Raw genomic sequence first — 15,754 nt, forward strand, 5'->3', positions numbered from 1 at the left:
ATGCTTCCACTACACTTAATTCTCATGTGGCCTCGCCTCGAATCTTGCATGCATTTCTGAGGTCCATAATATAAAATGGATTTTGATATATTTGAATATGTCCAGAAGATGACAACAAAGTCAGTGATGGGCTGGAAGGCATGCCACATGTTGAAAAATGTCTTTACTGTAAGGCTAGTCAGTGAAACAAGCTTCTGAAGTGAGAGAGAGGTGGTTGATGCCCTCTGCCTGTTAGTGTTCATGAAGTATTTGGAGAATGCCCTTAGTAATATGTTTAACTTAGTAGCCCTGAATTGGTCAAGCAGTTGGATTTGATGATCTTCAAATGTCCCTTCCAACTGAAACATTCTATTCCTCTTTACTCTACTCTACTTTTCTATATTAGGAGTTCTGAAGAAATGCATAATACTACCGCTTGCATTCAGAGTATAGTGCTCCATCTCAAACAGCTGGTGGCTTGAGAACATTGAGATACCCTTCCACAATGACAGCTCACATTCAGTTTTGAGGAAGCACAAGAGGGGTGCTCATTCTCTCAGTCATGTCCAGATTTTTACCTCAGTCTCCTGGTTTTCATCTCTCAAAACACAGTCTTTACAAGGAAATTACCAGCCCTTTTTTTTTTCTTTCTTTCTTTCTTTTTCTTTTTTTTCTTTTTTTTCTGTAGATGACTTCCTCTTAAACGCTTTGCTGAATATCATGCTGGCCTGTGCCTAAGCTCAGAGAAACTTCCTTCTCTTCTCTTTGTTCCATGCACACCTCTGAAGCTCATTTTAACCTCTTCGATATCTGTCAATGCATCACAAGCAGCTAATCTCTGTAAGAAATATACTACTCCTCTATTTGTAGGCTACTGAGTCTTGAATGTGCTTTCCAGAAAGCCATGGGATGGTCTTTATAAAATTAAAAGAAGAGAAAAAGAAAGAAAAAAAAAGAAAGGCAGAACCAAATACGTATACCAACTTGTGAGTAGCTGAGCAGAGAATTATTTTACACTCTGAGATAATATTGGCCTTTACTCTAGCTGCCTACTTTAAAAGAGGACAACAAAAAGGAGAAAGATACAGTGATCTGGGATGTTAAGTTTTGCATGTCCTGTTGTTGCTTATATTATGAAAAGAATTTCCAAGTTTTGATTGAACAATTGATTCCAAAGGAAATTGAAATATTAACTGGATGACTAAACAATGAACAACCAAATCTGTTCCCAGATTCATAAAACTCATTAATCTCTGCCAAGTTAGTGAGGGAGCTGTTCATGTTACAACCATACAACAATGCTGAAGAGGGAAATAGTCTGTAAGCTTTTCTTCAGCAAAGTTTGAAGGAAATGAGAGAAGAAATCTAATATGGTAGGAATATACATAGTTTTCTAAAACTGTCCAGTGATGTATATAATATATATATGTATCCTGGAAAATAACATTTCTTCTATGGAACTACAGAAAAATGTAACTACGTTGCTTTGTAGTATACTTATGTCAATAAGAATATGATTACCAAATTACCATCCCTAAATTGTCACTTCGTAAGTGTTAGTGTATCAAAACAGAATCTACTGAACCAGACACCGTAAAAAGAAAAACCAGCTGAATTCTTGCTTCAAGTACTAGATTAGATCTTCTCTCAATGCATTGTCCTACATTTCCTGAGAACAACAAAAGAGGTAATGAGTTGTGGATATTGCCTAGCATTATACTTAAGATATCAAAATGAAAAATATATATATATATAGTATTCACATTCTGAATTGTTTTTTTTTTTTCCCCATTCTTATCATATTACTTTTTTTTTTTATTGAAGAGAATTGAACAATACAACTTCCTAAACAGTATAGCATCATGTTCAAAACAATTATGTGCAATTTAAAAACATATTTATATATATATATATTGTCTGAAACTTTATCCCTGCTAGCAAGTGCTAGCACATATCTTCTTATAATCAAAGCTTGTATATACTCACTATATTTTTTCACTCCCCCACCATCATAGGAAACTGTACCGTCACTCTATTTCTCTACTGAGTTTCCCCCTAATTCCCTGACCTCCTGACAACAATAAACAACTGAAGCCTGCAAACAAGGTAAATATTCACAGTTATTGTGCATAGGTGAATGCTCGTCTGGAGAAGCATTGGTTATCTAATTTTTTTTTGCTATTTCTGCATGAGGTATTGCTAAAAGCACTGTATATTCAGTGACATTTTACATAATATCAGAATTCTGAGATAGTATGCTCCTTTCTTTCCCTTCCCTTTCCCCATTTCTGATCAGGCAGTTGCCTTGTTTTAACACTGGCCTCACTCAGTCAGATAGTGACTATGATACTGGTTAGTCATATGCTCTTCTTTAGGCAGATAACAATCACAACACTGGATCAATTTGGGCACTGGAGGAATTGATAGAACTGAGGGCCAAATGAGCAACCACCAGAAAATAAATAAATAATCTTGTCCTAAATACAGAAAACAGCCCAGAGCCCACTGAGCTCTTCTGCACAACAGCTGGTTGTACAAGATCTCTTGAATAGGGATTCCTCTTGCTGTTACACCTACTGTGGAGATCCCTTATAACTTGATGTTAAGAAGATTCCTTGCAGCTACAGATCCTTGGTAAATTACTTATATTTATCTAGGCTTTATAAGTTTCTCTGAGATTATATTTTATATTAATTGTGCATATACCATCCTTTAGATATAAACTGATGACAAATTCTAGAACTTGAAGTGGATTCATCTGCAAGTAGGATGCTTTAAGAAGTTTAGAAAGCACAGACGTTCACTCTGGAACTTGTGACTCAAAAAGAGGATCTCCTGGATGAGTGTGTTAAACTTTGTCCTCTACACAGAAAATACCCAAGTGTACCTTACCATCCTGAATCTCAGTAAGTCACAATTTTATTTACAATAATGCTTTTTAAAAATCACTATTTAATATCAATAAATATATTGCAGTTTCTTTATTGCATGTGGAGTGTATAATTATATTTGAAACACCTTCCTGGAATATACTAAATTAAAGAAGTCTAAGGATTATCTGTAAGAAAAATATAACAGCAAATGTGAAGAACATGTTATGTTCTTCAGAACTGAACTTTTGCTCATCTGTTGTTTTAGGAACCTGTGTTCTCTAACTTGTATAGGACAAGTTTGGATTCAGGATGCAAATAGCATACTGTTGATGTTATTTTTACTGGCTGATATGACATAGGTTTCTATTCCTTCTTTTCTTTTAAATTTCTGGAATTGAAATGGCATTCTATTACATTCTGTAGGTTTATTGATATATGGGCTTGCATAACTTAAGATATGCTACTCCAAAATTAAAGTAGCTTTTAGATGTTTTTCATTCATTAACCTAAAACAAATAAGGAATGAGGATCAGAGAATTGCAATTCTTTTCTAGAACAATAGTTGCCTCTTCACTGTCTTTTGTTCATATTCAGTTTCTTTTCAGAACTATAAAGAGTTTATTTTCTATATTTTTTTTCACTGGCTGCTAATCTTAATGCTGCCCAACTGGCCTACCAGTGTTGCCTGAGCAAATTAGCTATCATCTCTTGGGCTAATTGCCAACGTAGTCTAATTCTGAATAGAACAGCAGTTTATTCTGCAACTACAGACTCAAGAAGAAGAAAATTTCTTACACTCCCTGTAACACGTTTTGAAGACAGCTACATTCTCACAAAAATACAAATATAGTCAATTTTTTTAATCACTGATAACTAAGTTTTCTTTGGGGGACCATTAAATCAAATATGATGTCCTCAGTGAGAAACAAAAAACTGAAGACCTCTGGAGGTGGAAGCAACAAAGGACAGAGTTTCAAATTGTTAAAGTTTGGTTTAGTTCACCTTAGTTCATATGCCCACAATTTCATACAAGGAGTTTTCAGGACTCAGAATATTTACTTTGGAAGTTGAAACAATTCCAGTGAAAAATAAAATTGTTTACCAGTGTGGTTAAAAGAAAAAAAAAAAAGAAGAAAAAAAAAGAAACGAGAAAAGAAAAACAACAACAAATAAATCAGAGGAATATCATAAAATATAATTATGTTCACGATTAACAATTTCCTCTTTTCATACTTAAAATAAGTTATCTTACAATATTGTGTTTTGCTTGAATGTAAAATTATGTTTGTGCAATCAAAAAATTAGCTGGGATGTCTCCTAGAAGTCAGAGTCTTCTGCAGAACAGTAGTTCTTCTTTAATTCTAACATTTCCAAATCTGTATACTTTAGGATTATTATTTTTTTCATTACTTTCTCTTTGCTTAAAGATAAGTAAATAGAGGTTGTATCTGTAATGCAAATACAAAATTTCATTTTAAATAATTATTAGAACTGCCTTACTTTTTTTTTTTTTTTTTTTTTTTTTTAAACTATAGTTTTGGAGTTTGAATTTTCAGAAAAGTAATGAACGCACACCAAGGAAAAAATGTTTTTGACATCTAGCAGTATTTTAATGGATACACAGTGAATAACAATAGCATCATTTAGAGAACAGAAAAGATCAGTGATAAACTGAGATGAATACAAAATCCTTGCTTCCTTTTCAAAGTAGGGCATTAAATCAACATGGAAAATTAATCTTTTCTTTTGAAGAATGTGGAGATCATTTGCTTATTAGTACATCCATGGTTTTAATGCAAGTCTTGACACCAAGATCATGTACTTCATTGATTAAATATGAACAATTCATTTTCAGGTATCCCAGAAAGAAATTTCATAAATGGTTCTTTCATTTCCAAATACATATTCAGTGCATTTTCATATTCAGATATTATGTATCACCGAAGAAGCAGAAAATGCTTCTGTATCTGAGAATAATAGAACAGTATAAAAATATATATAATATTTCTGTTGATATACACAGCTCAAAAGTGTTATGTCAAAGTTAGAAAAGAGGTAAGTGTGAGGCACCAAGATAATTAAAGCTGATAGAATCAGAATGTCACAAAATGGTTTGGGTTGGAAGAGATCTTAAAGATCAGGTATTTCCCTGATAAACTCAGGGTTACACACCAGCATAGTCGTTTTATTTAAGGAAATTATCATTCTAATTTTTAAATTAAATGTGTACTAAAGGAGTCAAGATAGTTTGTTCTTACAAGATATAGATTGTTTTTGCCTTCAAATACTTACATTCACTGTGCTATTTTTCTCTACAATTGGTGTCAAGAATTTGTGAAATCTTTCCTTAACATGTAACTGATCTACTGAAGACTGTGGGTTATAAGAATCAGAGAGTGCTATATTCATTAAGTGGTTCAGCATGACAATGTGATAAGGAAGAATGATGTGATTTGATTGCTAGATACTTAACCAGACATCAGAAAGAGATACGGCAGTCAGAATTTTGCTGTCTGGAGTCACTCTGCTTTGAGAATAAGTTGTGACTTCTGCACATCTAACATTAGATATATTTGATGCATCTTGAAGCAAACAATGGATCATTGTTTTTCTTATTGCTCTATCAGGAAATTTCTGAAGAGATGCATGATTTTTGATCTCATTAGTGATGGTGATCAATAGCTATAACTATGGTAACTTAATATTTATAAATATTTGATATTATTAATGACAACAGTTATCTGAAATATTATGATCTAAAGAACTGTTAGAAATTAATATGATTTACAGTAAAAAATGTTTTACGGTGAACTAAAGTTCACCATGTATTGCAATTTCTTAGATTGTACATTTTCTTTGAGTATTCTTCTTTAAAAATCTTAAAGTGGACAACAGCTGAATCTGAAAAAAGCTTCATATGTACTACAAACATTCTTTTAGTTTCTCTGACAGAAATGGGTTGAGAATCAGTTACCTTACACCTATTATCACCTTATATTTCATTGCTATTATATCCAGTCAGTCTAAACCTAGGAAAAACAAACAAACAAACAAAAAAAACACACAACCATACAATAGCTGAAAAATATTTTTGTATATTTTTGTGTACGGATTGATTTAGAAGGTAAGGTATAGTGAATTATATATTTCATACTCAATAGGCAACACAGGAAAGAAAGAGAATTTCATGGCTCCTTAATGCAAAACATAGTTAACTGAATACCAAGAAGGTAGATACTACAGCTACTTACCATCATAAAAATTTAGACCTTTAGACAGCAATGAAAAGAGAATATCTGATTATTTTCTTTTGCAACTTGAGAAGAAAAATGAAGAGATTGAAGCTCATGAAAAAATTAAATGAGCTAAATTTTGGGGGGAGATACTGGCTATAAAAACTGAGGAGTTCCAGCCAAAACGACAGAAAAAGTTATACTATGTTTAATATAGTATAACATATATGTAAGTTATACTAAGTTATACTATACAAGAATAAGAAAAATAAGTTATTTTTGGATCAACGTTACTACAAGCTATTATCATATCTGTGTGGTATCAGTGGAATAATGGTCCACAGAGGTTAGCAGAAACCAAAGTTTTCTCCAGTGACTCTCAGTAAGACTGTAAATTCTTAGGTGAGCAGTAAGATACTGGAGCACAGATTTTAACTTCAAGAGACATACAGAGGTTTTGTTTACAGTCAGTTTACAGTAGTCTTGGTATCTCAAAAAAGATTCCAAAAAAAGAAAAAAGAGAGAGATGTTAAAAGGTTATTCTCAATCCCATGTAGCTCAGAGTTTAGAGTATTTTTTCAGGAATCTGATTCTTGTTCTTATTTTGCCTTACTGCACTGAAATACTCATAGCACTGTCCAAGTGTTTATGTGTCAAAATATTCTTGGAAAATATTGTTTTGAAGGAAATTATTAAACCCAGGGCTAGAAAATCAGGAAGACGGATAACTGTTGAACTATGGATAATTTTCTAAATTATTATTTATTTCTAATTATACTGACAGTGGGTTGTTTCTGTAATTATTACCATATTACTAATGCCCTTTTTTTTTTTTTTTAGTTTTTCTGAATCTTCAAATTTTCAAGTTTCATATAGCTTCCAATATAAAAAAATCTGGACGGATGATTACAAAAAAAAAAAAAAAAACAACCAAAAAAACAAACAAACAACAAACAAACAAACAAACAATAATGCAAGAATTAAAATCACTCAATCATAGAATCATAGAATAACCAAGGTTGGAAAAGACCTCCAAGATCACCCAGTCCAACTGTCCACATATCACTAATATTTCCCACTAAACCATGTCCCTTGGTAAAATATCTAAACGTTTCTTGAGCACCTCCAGCGACAGTGAGTCCACCACCCCCCTGGGCAGCCTGTTCCAGCATCTGACCACACTCTCAGAGAAGAAATTTTTCCTTATATCCAATCTGGATCTCCCTTGAAGCAACTTAAGGCCATTCCCTCCCAACCTATTGCTAGTTTTGCTAGTTACACAGGAGAAGAAGCTGATCCTCGCCTTACCACAACCTCCTTTCAGGTTCTTACAGTAAGGTCTCCCCTGAGCCTCCTCTTCTCCAGGCTAAACAATCCCGGTTCCCTCAGCCTCTCCTCATAAGACTTGTGCTCCAGACTCCTCACTACCTTTGTTGCCCTTCTCTGATTTTAATACAGGGCCTCGGTGTCTTTCTTGTAGTGAAGAGCCCAAAACCAAACACAGTACTTGAGGTGCGGCCTCACCAATGCTGAGTACAGAGGGATGATCACTTCCCTGCTCCTGCTGGTAACACTGTTTCTGATGCAAGTCAGGATGCCATTGGCCTTCTTGGCCACCTGAGTACACTGCTAGCTCATGTTCAGCTGAGCGTCGACCAACACCCCTAAGTCTGCTTTTTCCACATAGTCTTCCAGGCGCTCTGCCCCAAGCCTGTAGCATTGCCTGGGGTTGTTGTGGACAAAGTCCAGGACCTGGCACTTGATCCTGTTGAACTTCTTCCCATTGGCCTCAGCCCAGTGATCCAGCCTGTTCAGATTGTTCTGTAGGGCATTCCTACCTCTGGCTGATCAATATTACTTTCCATTTCATCATCATCTGCAGACTTGCTCAATCCCCTCGTCCAGGTCATCAACAAAGATACTGAACAGGACGGGTCCCAGGCAACTATGCTCTTGACCCATCTTCAATACACTCAGCAAAGAGTGTACCAGTCCAAGCCACAGGCTACCAGCTTTTCCAGGAGAATACTGTAGGAAATAGTGTTGAGAGCTTTCCTGAAGTCTATGTAGACTACGTCAACAGTCTTTAATTCCCACCCCCCCCCCATGTTACTGAATTAAGATTGGCTGTAGCTTCTTATTTTAATCAGGAAAAGAAGTTGCTGTTATAACAAACTTCAGTATCAGCAATTCCAACTATTATATAATATTTGCAATAAATTTTACTGTTTTCTATTTTGAAAAGTTTTATTAAAAATATTTAAAAAGCTAAAAGCTGAGTACTGAGCAATTTTTCTTCATTATAGCATTTAATACTTACTCATCAACAGAGAATAAAGCTGTGCTGGCAAACTACCAGTCACATCTGTCTTGTTAATGAAATAAATTACAGAAACTTTTCCAATTTTCTTGTTGCATGTTGTAAAAAAACAAAGAAGAACAATAGATGCTACAAATAACATGAACATAATGTTACCAGAGGAATTGCTGTGACACTGCATTTCAAATTAATTTTGTTCTATGGAAAATATTTGATGGAACACATTTTTTCTAAAGTGAGAATAGCCTCCATATGACAGAGAATATGCAAAATTTGTTAGCATTAGAAATCTTTGCCTGAAGACCATGTCGAAAAATACCATAGCTGTAAGACTTAAGATCTTTCACACTTCTACAGAAGTGAAGGGTTAATAAAGGCAAATCTTGATCTACAACTTATTCAAAACGATGAGAAATTTTCCCGACTTGATTTTTCTTGGTTTCAAATACTTTGACATAAGAGATATAGATTTTAACTACATAATTATTAATCAATTAAAAAAAAAAAAGTTGCCATTGTACTTAGTGTAATTGTAGTAACATAGAAAGGATTTCTGTCTCTCAAAGCTAACTTCATACTTTAGCATGATTCACATCTGGAAGTCCACTGCTGTATACAATGATTGATAAAATGTTGTGTTGACATTGTCGAGTTAAGTGACTAGGCAGAAATCCCAATGAGTATGAGTGAAAAACACTGTAGATGAGTTGAGCAATAAACAGTAATAGAATAGGCATTGTGGATGAAGGAAGACAATATCATTTATGCATAATAATTATAAGGAAAAAAACATTAGCATTCTTTGTTTCAAATTTTGCTCTACTTAGAGTATATTCACTTTGCTGTTATTTTGGAAGTGTTCTAGTACTAGATTACTTAGTCTAGCAAAAATTACTTCCAGATACACACTTTCCAAACTTACATGTACAGAACACAAAAATAATCTTAAATACTGGAAATATCTTCTTTATGTCAACAAAAATCACACAGAAATCATTTAATTATAAGCTAATGAATTGCAGTGCTAGGTACCTAACTCAGTATTATAAACCAAATTATTGTGAGATACAAAAAAATCCTTTTTGCTTTTCATTGTTTTATTTTTTTCTAATATAAATATGCCTCACAAAGTAAAGGGAACGGGTTAAAATTATACTCCTAACATCTTACCCATTTTCTCTTTCTTTGTAGATCTTAGTTGAAAATTATTTCCAGGGACGAATTCAGTTAACAGAAGGCTGAGCAGATGGCCGTTTCCAACTTTGTAGTTCCATAAAAAGTAAGGGCTCTCACTGTTGCTGACATCTGAAGTTGATGCAAGTTGCCTTCCTTGACAGACAAAAAATGTAACAGATAGTCAACCCCATGTTCAAACAGCTTGACACTTGGAGACATCAGTTTGCCCATGTGTTACAATCAGAAGAAAAATTAAACAGAACCAATATGTCTTCTCAAAAATTTGCCCATTTACTTTTCTTTTTTATTATCAGTATTTTTGCTTTCAAAAGTGAACAAAAACAAAAAGCTGTTTTGTTTTGTTCTGTTTTTTTTAAGAAAAAGAAGAAAGATACTCTAACCAAACTCTTCACAGCATACGACACAAATTTGTGGTTCTGAAGTAACAGTAAGAGCTCTACAAAAACAAAACAAAACAAACAAACAAACAAACGTAACAGTTCATGTTACAGTTCTGTTATTTACTAATTGTAATATCAACAATATCCTATGTTGTTTAACCCATCTGGCAGCTAAGCACCACACAGCCTTTCACTCACTCTTCCCACCTCCTAGTGGGATTGTGGAGAGGTTCAGGGGGCAAAAAGTAGAACTTGTGGGTTGAGATAAAAACTGTTTGCTAAGACAGAAGACGAAGAGAGGAAAACAAACAAACAAACAAAAAACAATGTTAAGAAGGTGTATCTATATATCCACAACACAAATGTTTATCACTCACTTGACAATGGCCAGCCAGACTCCTTGCAGCGGTTGCTTCCCCTGGCCAACAAACAACACTGTTTTTCACATGATGCCATATGGTATGGAATATCCTTTTGACCAGTTTATGTCAGTTGCCCTGGCTCCATCCTCTCCTAGCTCCCCATGTCCCTCTAGCTCACAGGACAGTATGAGAATCTGAAAAGTCCTTAGCAGCACCATTCACAACAACAAAAATGTTGGTATGTTATCAAAACTGCTTTTCTTCTAAAGCCAAAGTGTAATATCATAATAGATACTACAAAGAAAAATCAACTCTGTCCCAGATGCCAGGACATCCTATCATCAAGAATGTTTCATATAAATCTTTAATAGCTAGTATCTTAGTCTGTACTGCACTCATCCCTCTTACAGTTGAGGATTGAATTTTACAGTGGAACAAAGTATTGCACCATCCTAAATAAATCATAACTTGACTCCACACGTGAGCTTAGTTCAGACAATATTATTTGCATCCCTATCTTGTCAAAACAATCAAGGTTTTACTACTATCACATGAATACATGACAAGCAGAAACTCTACATTCTTACCAGATAACAATATGTCATGGTTTCATGGTTTTTCATAGATATTCCACATCATAATATCATACAGTGCACTGGGAATTAAAGCATTAATTCTGTAGTTCTGTGGATTGTTGATATATTTCATGAGTTCTGGTCTTCTGGTTTCAGAAGAGAAGAATGGATTACAACTTACCTTGTGTCCTTTTCTGGCAGGCTGTTTTCCAGCTGGGTTGCATCCAGCACATACCGGTGCATGGAGTTGCTCCTTCTCAGGTGCAGGACTTTGCACTTTCTCTGTTGAACTTCATGATATTCCCATCAGCCCATTTCTCCAGTTTGCCCAGGACTCTCTGGATAGCAACATAACACTCTGGCCAGTCTTCCCACATTTGTGCCATCAGCAAACATGTTGAGAATACCCTGTACCACTCAGCAGGATCACTAATGAAGGTGTTCAAGAGGACTGGACCCAATATTTTTCCCTAAGCACATTGCTAGTTAATGGTCTACAAATGGACTTTGCACCACTGAACACCACTATCTGGTTTCTGCCCAGTCAAATAATTTTAAACTCTTTTCATTGTCTCCTCATCCAGACAACACATCTACAACTTCTCTGTCAGGTCCTTATGAGGGATAAGAGTCAAATGTCCTAATGCAGTCCAGATAGACAATATCCACTGTTCTCTCCTTGTACATTTCATCTTAGAAGTTGGTCAGTCATAACTTCTCCATGATGAATTTTGATGATCAAGGAGTTGATCCTCTATCAAATTTCTTGGGCTGCTCTTGCTTCTAGGACTTTATCCCATAGAACTTTTCTAAGCAGATCCTTAAAGAGGCAAAAGTCGTATCTTCTGAATTCCAGTGCATCTCAGGAGACATAGCCTTTAGGTAACTCTATTTACATATAATTATAGATTACCTATATATTCTATACAATGTGTTTGAAATATATTAAATGTCTTATATAATAAATCAATAACAGTAGTGGAGACAAAATTCTGAGTTGTATTTCCATTTATATATTGTAAAAATTGTTTTGACTTTTACTAATTAAAACTCACAAATGTTTATAATTTCAAGTTATCTAGTCCGTTTCATAGGGATTTCTTAACTAAGGATAGATGAGAAAAATATATTACTTCGAAAAAAAAAAAAAAAAGTACAGTGCACATGCAATATATGAACTGCTTTTGCAGTAGTTGCTCTTATTTAATATTGTTTTAGTACACTGCTATAGATTGGACATATCTAGAAGAAGCACTTCTTTAGTGCATAATGTCACTAGACACATGAATAAAAAATAAGCAAAGATGGGTAAATCAGCAATGTGACATGGTTATAGACTGAAAAAATCATAGAATCACAGAATTACTCAGGTTGGAAAGGACCTCAAAGATCATCAAGTCCAACCGCAGCCTAACCATAGTACCCTAACTCTAACAACCCTCTGCTAAATCATATCTCTGAGCACCACATCCAAACGGCTCTTAAACACATCCAGGGACGGTGACTCAACCACCCCTCTGGGGAGCCTATTCCAGTGTTCAACCACCTTTTCTGTAAAGAAGTGTTTCCTAACATCCAACCTAAACTTACCTTGGCACAACTTGAGACCATTTCCCCTCATCTTGTCACCTGTCACCAGTGAGAAGAGACCTACCCCGCTCTCACTGCAAGCACCTTTCAGGTACTGAAAGAGAGAAATAAGGTCTTCCCTCAGCCTCTTCTTCCCCAAACTAAACAGCCCCAGCTCCCTCAGCCTCTCCTCATAGGGCTGATTTTCCAAGCCCTTCACTAGCCTAGTTGCCCTTCTCTGGACCTGTTCCAGCACCTCCATGTCCTTCTTGTACTGAGGTGCCCAAAACTGAACACTTACTCGAGGTGAGGCCTCACCAGTGTCGAGTACAGGAGCAGGATTACTTCCCTAGTCCTGCTCACCACACCATTCCTGATACAAGCCAGGATGCCATTGGCCTTCTTGGCCACCTGGGCACACTGCTGGCTCGTATTCAGCCGACTGTCCAACAGTACACCAAGGTCCCTTTCCATCAGGCAGCTTTCCAGCCACACCTCCTCAAGCCTGTAGGGTTGCCTGGGGTTACTGTGACCAAAATGCAGGATCCGACAGCCCTATTGAAACTCATGTGGTTAATCTTGGCACATCAATCCAGTCTATCCAGGTCCCTCTGTAGTGCCCTTCTCCCCTCAGGCAGATCAACATTCCCTCCCAGCTTGGTGTTGTCTGCAAACTTACTGATGGTGCACTCAATCCTCTCATCAAGATCATCAATGAAAATGTCAAACAGAAGCGGCCCCAGCACTGAGTCCTGGGGGACACCACTCGTGACCGGCCGCCAACTGGATTCAGATCCATTGACCAAAACTCTTTGGGCCCGGCCATCCAGCCAGTGCTTCACCCAGTGGAGCATATGCCCATCCAGACCATGGGCAGCCAGCTTCTCTATGAGAATGTTATGGGGGACAGTGTCAAAGGCCTTACTGAAGTCCAGGTAGACCGCATTGACAGCCTGACATTCATCCACTAAGGGGGTCACCTTGTCATAGAATGAAATCAGGTTTGTCAGACAGGCTCTACCATTTGTAAACCCATGCTGACTGGGCTTGATCCCCTGGTTGACCTTTAATTGGTTCATGATGATTCCCGAGATTATCTGTTCCATAACCTTCCCTGGCACCGAGGTGAGACTGATAGGCGTGTAGCTACTAGGATCATCTTTCCTGCCCTTTTTGAAGATGGGTGTCACATTTGCCAGTTGACAATCAGTGACATATGGAGTAAAATTGATGAATATATTTCTAGCCAAGTTTCCGAAATCCCCCTCAATGAACCAAATTCAAAATATCTGTGATTGGTGCAACTAACATTGAATTACGAGAGTACATTGATAGAAGGATAGGTGTGGAGAATGAGTAGACTAAGATTTTCAGAATCACAGAGTCAAAGAATCATAGAATATACAGAGCTGGAAGGGACTCATGAGGTTGCCTTGTGTGGAGACAACTCCTGTCTCCACACAGTGTACCCTAAGAGTTATATCTTCTCCAAATGCTTCTTGAACACCAACTGGCTTTGAGTTGTGACCATTAGCCTAGGGAGCCTAGTCAAGTGCCTGGCCACTCTCTCAGCAAATAACATTTTACTAATATTCAGCATGAAATTCCCTGGATACAGCTTTAAGCCATCCCCTTGGGTTCTATCGCCAATCACTGAAGAGAATAGGTCAGCACCTCCCTCTGTGGCACCCCTCATGAGGAACTTGTAGATAGCAATGAGGTCTCCTATCTTTTTCCTCTTCTCTTAGTTAAAAAACAAACAAACAAAAAAAAAACCCTAAAAACAACAGATATCCTCATCGGCTCCTCATAGGGTAGGCAGTCATATACTTGAATCCTTTCATCATCATTGCTGACCTCATTTGGACACAGTCTAATAGTTTTAAAACCTTCTTATGTTGTGGATCCCCAAACTGAATACAGTATTCGAGATGAGACAGCACCAATACTGGAGTACAAACACTTTGTTTGATCTATGATCTATAGAATGTTTATGGCAAGCTAGGTTATTGTTGGTCCTTTAGAGAACCAGAGTACAATGTTGACTCATATAAAACTTACTATCAACCACAACCCCAGATTCCTATCTGTGAGGCTGCACTCCAACCATTCAGAATCATAGAATAATAGAATCATAGAATTACTCAGGTTGGAAAAGATCTTAAAGATCATCAAGTGCAACTGCATCCTAACCATACTACCCTAACTCTAACAACTCACCACTAAATTATGTTCCTGAGCACCACATTCAAATGGGTTTTAAACACATTCAGGGATGGTGACTCAACCACCTCCCTGGGGAGCCTATTCTAGTGCTTAACAACACTTTCTGTAGTGAAGTTTTTCCTGATATTCAAACTAAACCTCCCCTAGCACAACTTAAGGCCATTTTCCCTCGTCCTGTCACCTGTCACGTCACCAGTGAGAAGAGACCAACCCTTCTCTCACCTTTCAGGTATTTGAAGAGAGCAAGAAGGTTCCCCCTCAGCCTCCTCTTCCCCAGAATAAACAGTCCCATTTCCCTTAGTAGCTCCTTGTAGGTCATATTCTCCAACCCCTCCGCCAGCCTTGCTGCCCTTCTTTGGACCTGATCCATCACCTCAGTGTCCTTTCTGTATTGAGGTGACCAATACTGAGTACAGTACTTGAGGTGGGGGCCTCAACAGTGCCAAGTATAGGGGCAAGATTACTTCCCAAGTCCTGCTCACCACGCTATTCCTGATCCAAGCCAGGATGCCATTGGCCTTCTTGGCCACCTGGGCACACTGCTGGATCATTTTCAGCTGACTGTCCATCTCATGGACAGTCAGTACACCAAGGTCCCTTTCCATCAGGCAGCTTTCCAGATACTCCTCCCCAAGCCTGTAGGGTTGCCTGGTGTTGCTGTGACCAAATTTATTCCCCAGTCTATATGTAAAACCAGGATTACACTGTCCCAGATGCAGAATCCAGCGCTTGTTCTTGTTAAGTTTCACATGGTTGATGATTGTCCACATTCTAGTCGATCAAGATCTCTTTGTAAGGCCTCTCTAAACTGAAGAAAATTTATGACTCCTCCTAATTTAGTGTCCTTCATGAACTTAGTGTGCACTTGACTCCTCAATTTATAACAACACTGAAGACAACTGGCTCTCTAAAACTGAGCCCTGGGAGACTGAGGAGCCCTGAGTCCTTGCTGACTGGGCATCAGTCTAATGTAATTCCATTTACTACAGTGTTCTGAATCTAACTCCAGACAGTTGTTCAGCCATTGTGTTGTGTAAGTG

The 15,754-nt window shown here is 37.0% G+C and overlaps 1 long non-coding RNA gene across 1 annotated transcript; it reads right to left on the minus strand.

Moving 5' to 3' along the window:
* Window positions 1–7,612: 7,612 nt before the first annotated feature.
* On the minus strand, window positions 7,613–12,329 carry LOC112531542. The gene is made up of 3 exons (XR_003073382.2): window positions 11,101–12,329; window positions 9,576–9,734; window positions 7,613–8,113 (listed from the first exon to the last, which is right to left on the minus strand). It is a non-coding gene; the product is annotated as an uncharacterized LOC112531542 (long non-coding RNA).
* Between the last annotated feature and the right edge of the window lie 3,425 nt (window positions 12,330–15,754).

The sequence above is a fragment of the Gallus gallus genome, chromosome 1 (genome assembly GCF_016699485.2).
Source record: "Gallus gallus isolate bGalGal1 chromosome 1, bGalGal1.mat.broiler.GRCg7b, whole genome shotgun sequence".
Taxonomy (NCBI): domain Eukaryota; kingdom Metazoa; phylum Chordata; class Aves; order Galliformes; family Phasianidae; genus Gallus; species Gallus gallus.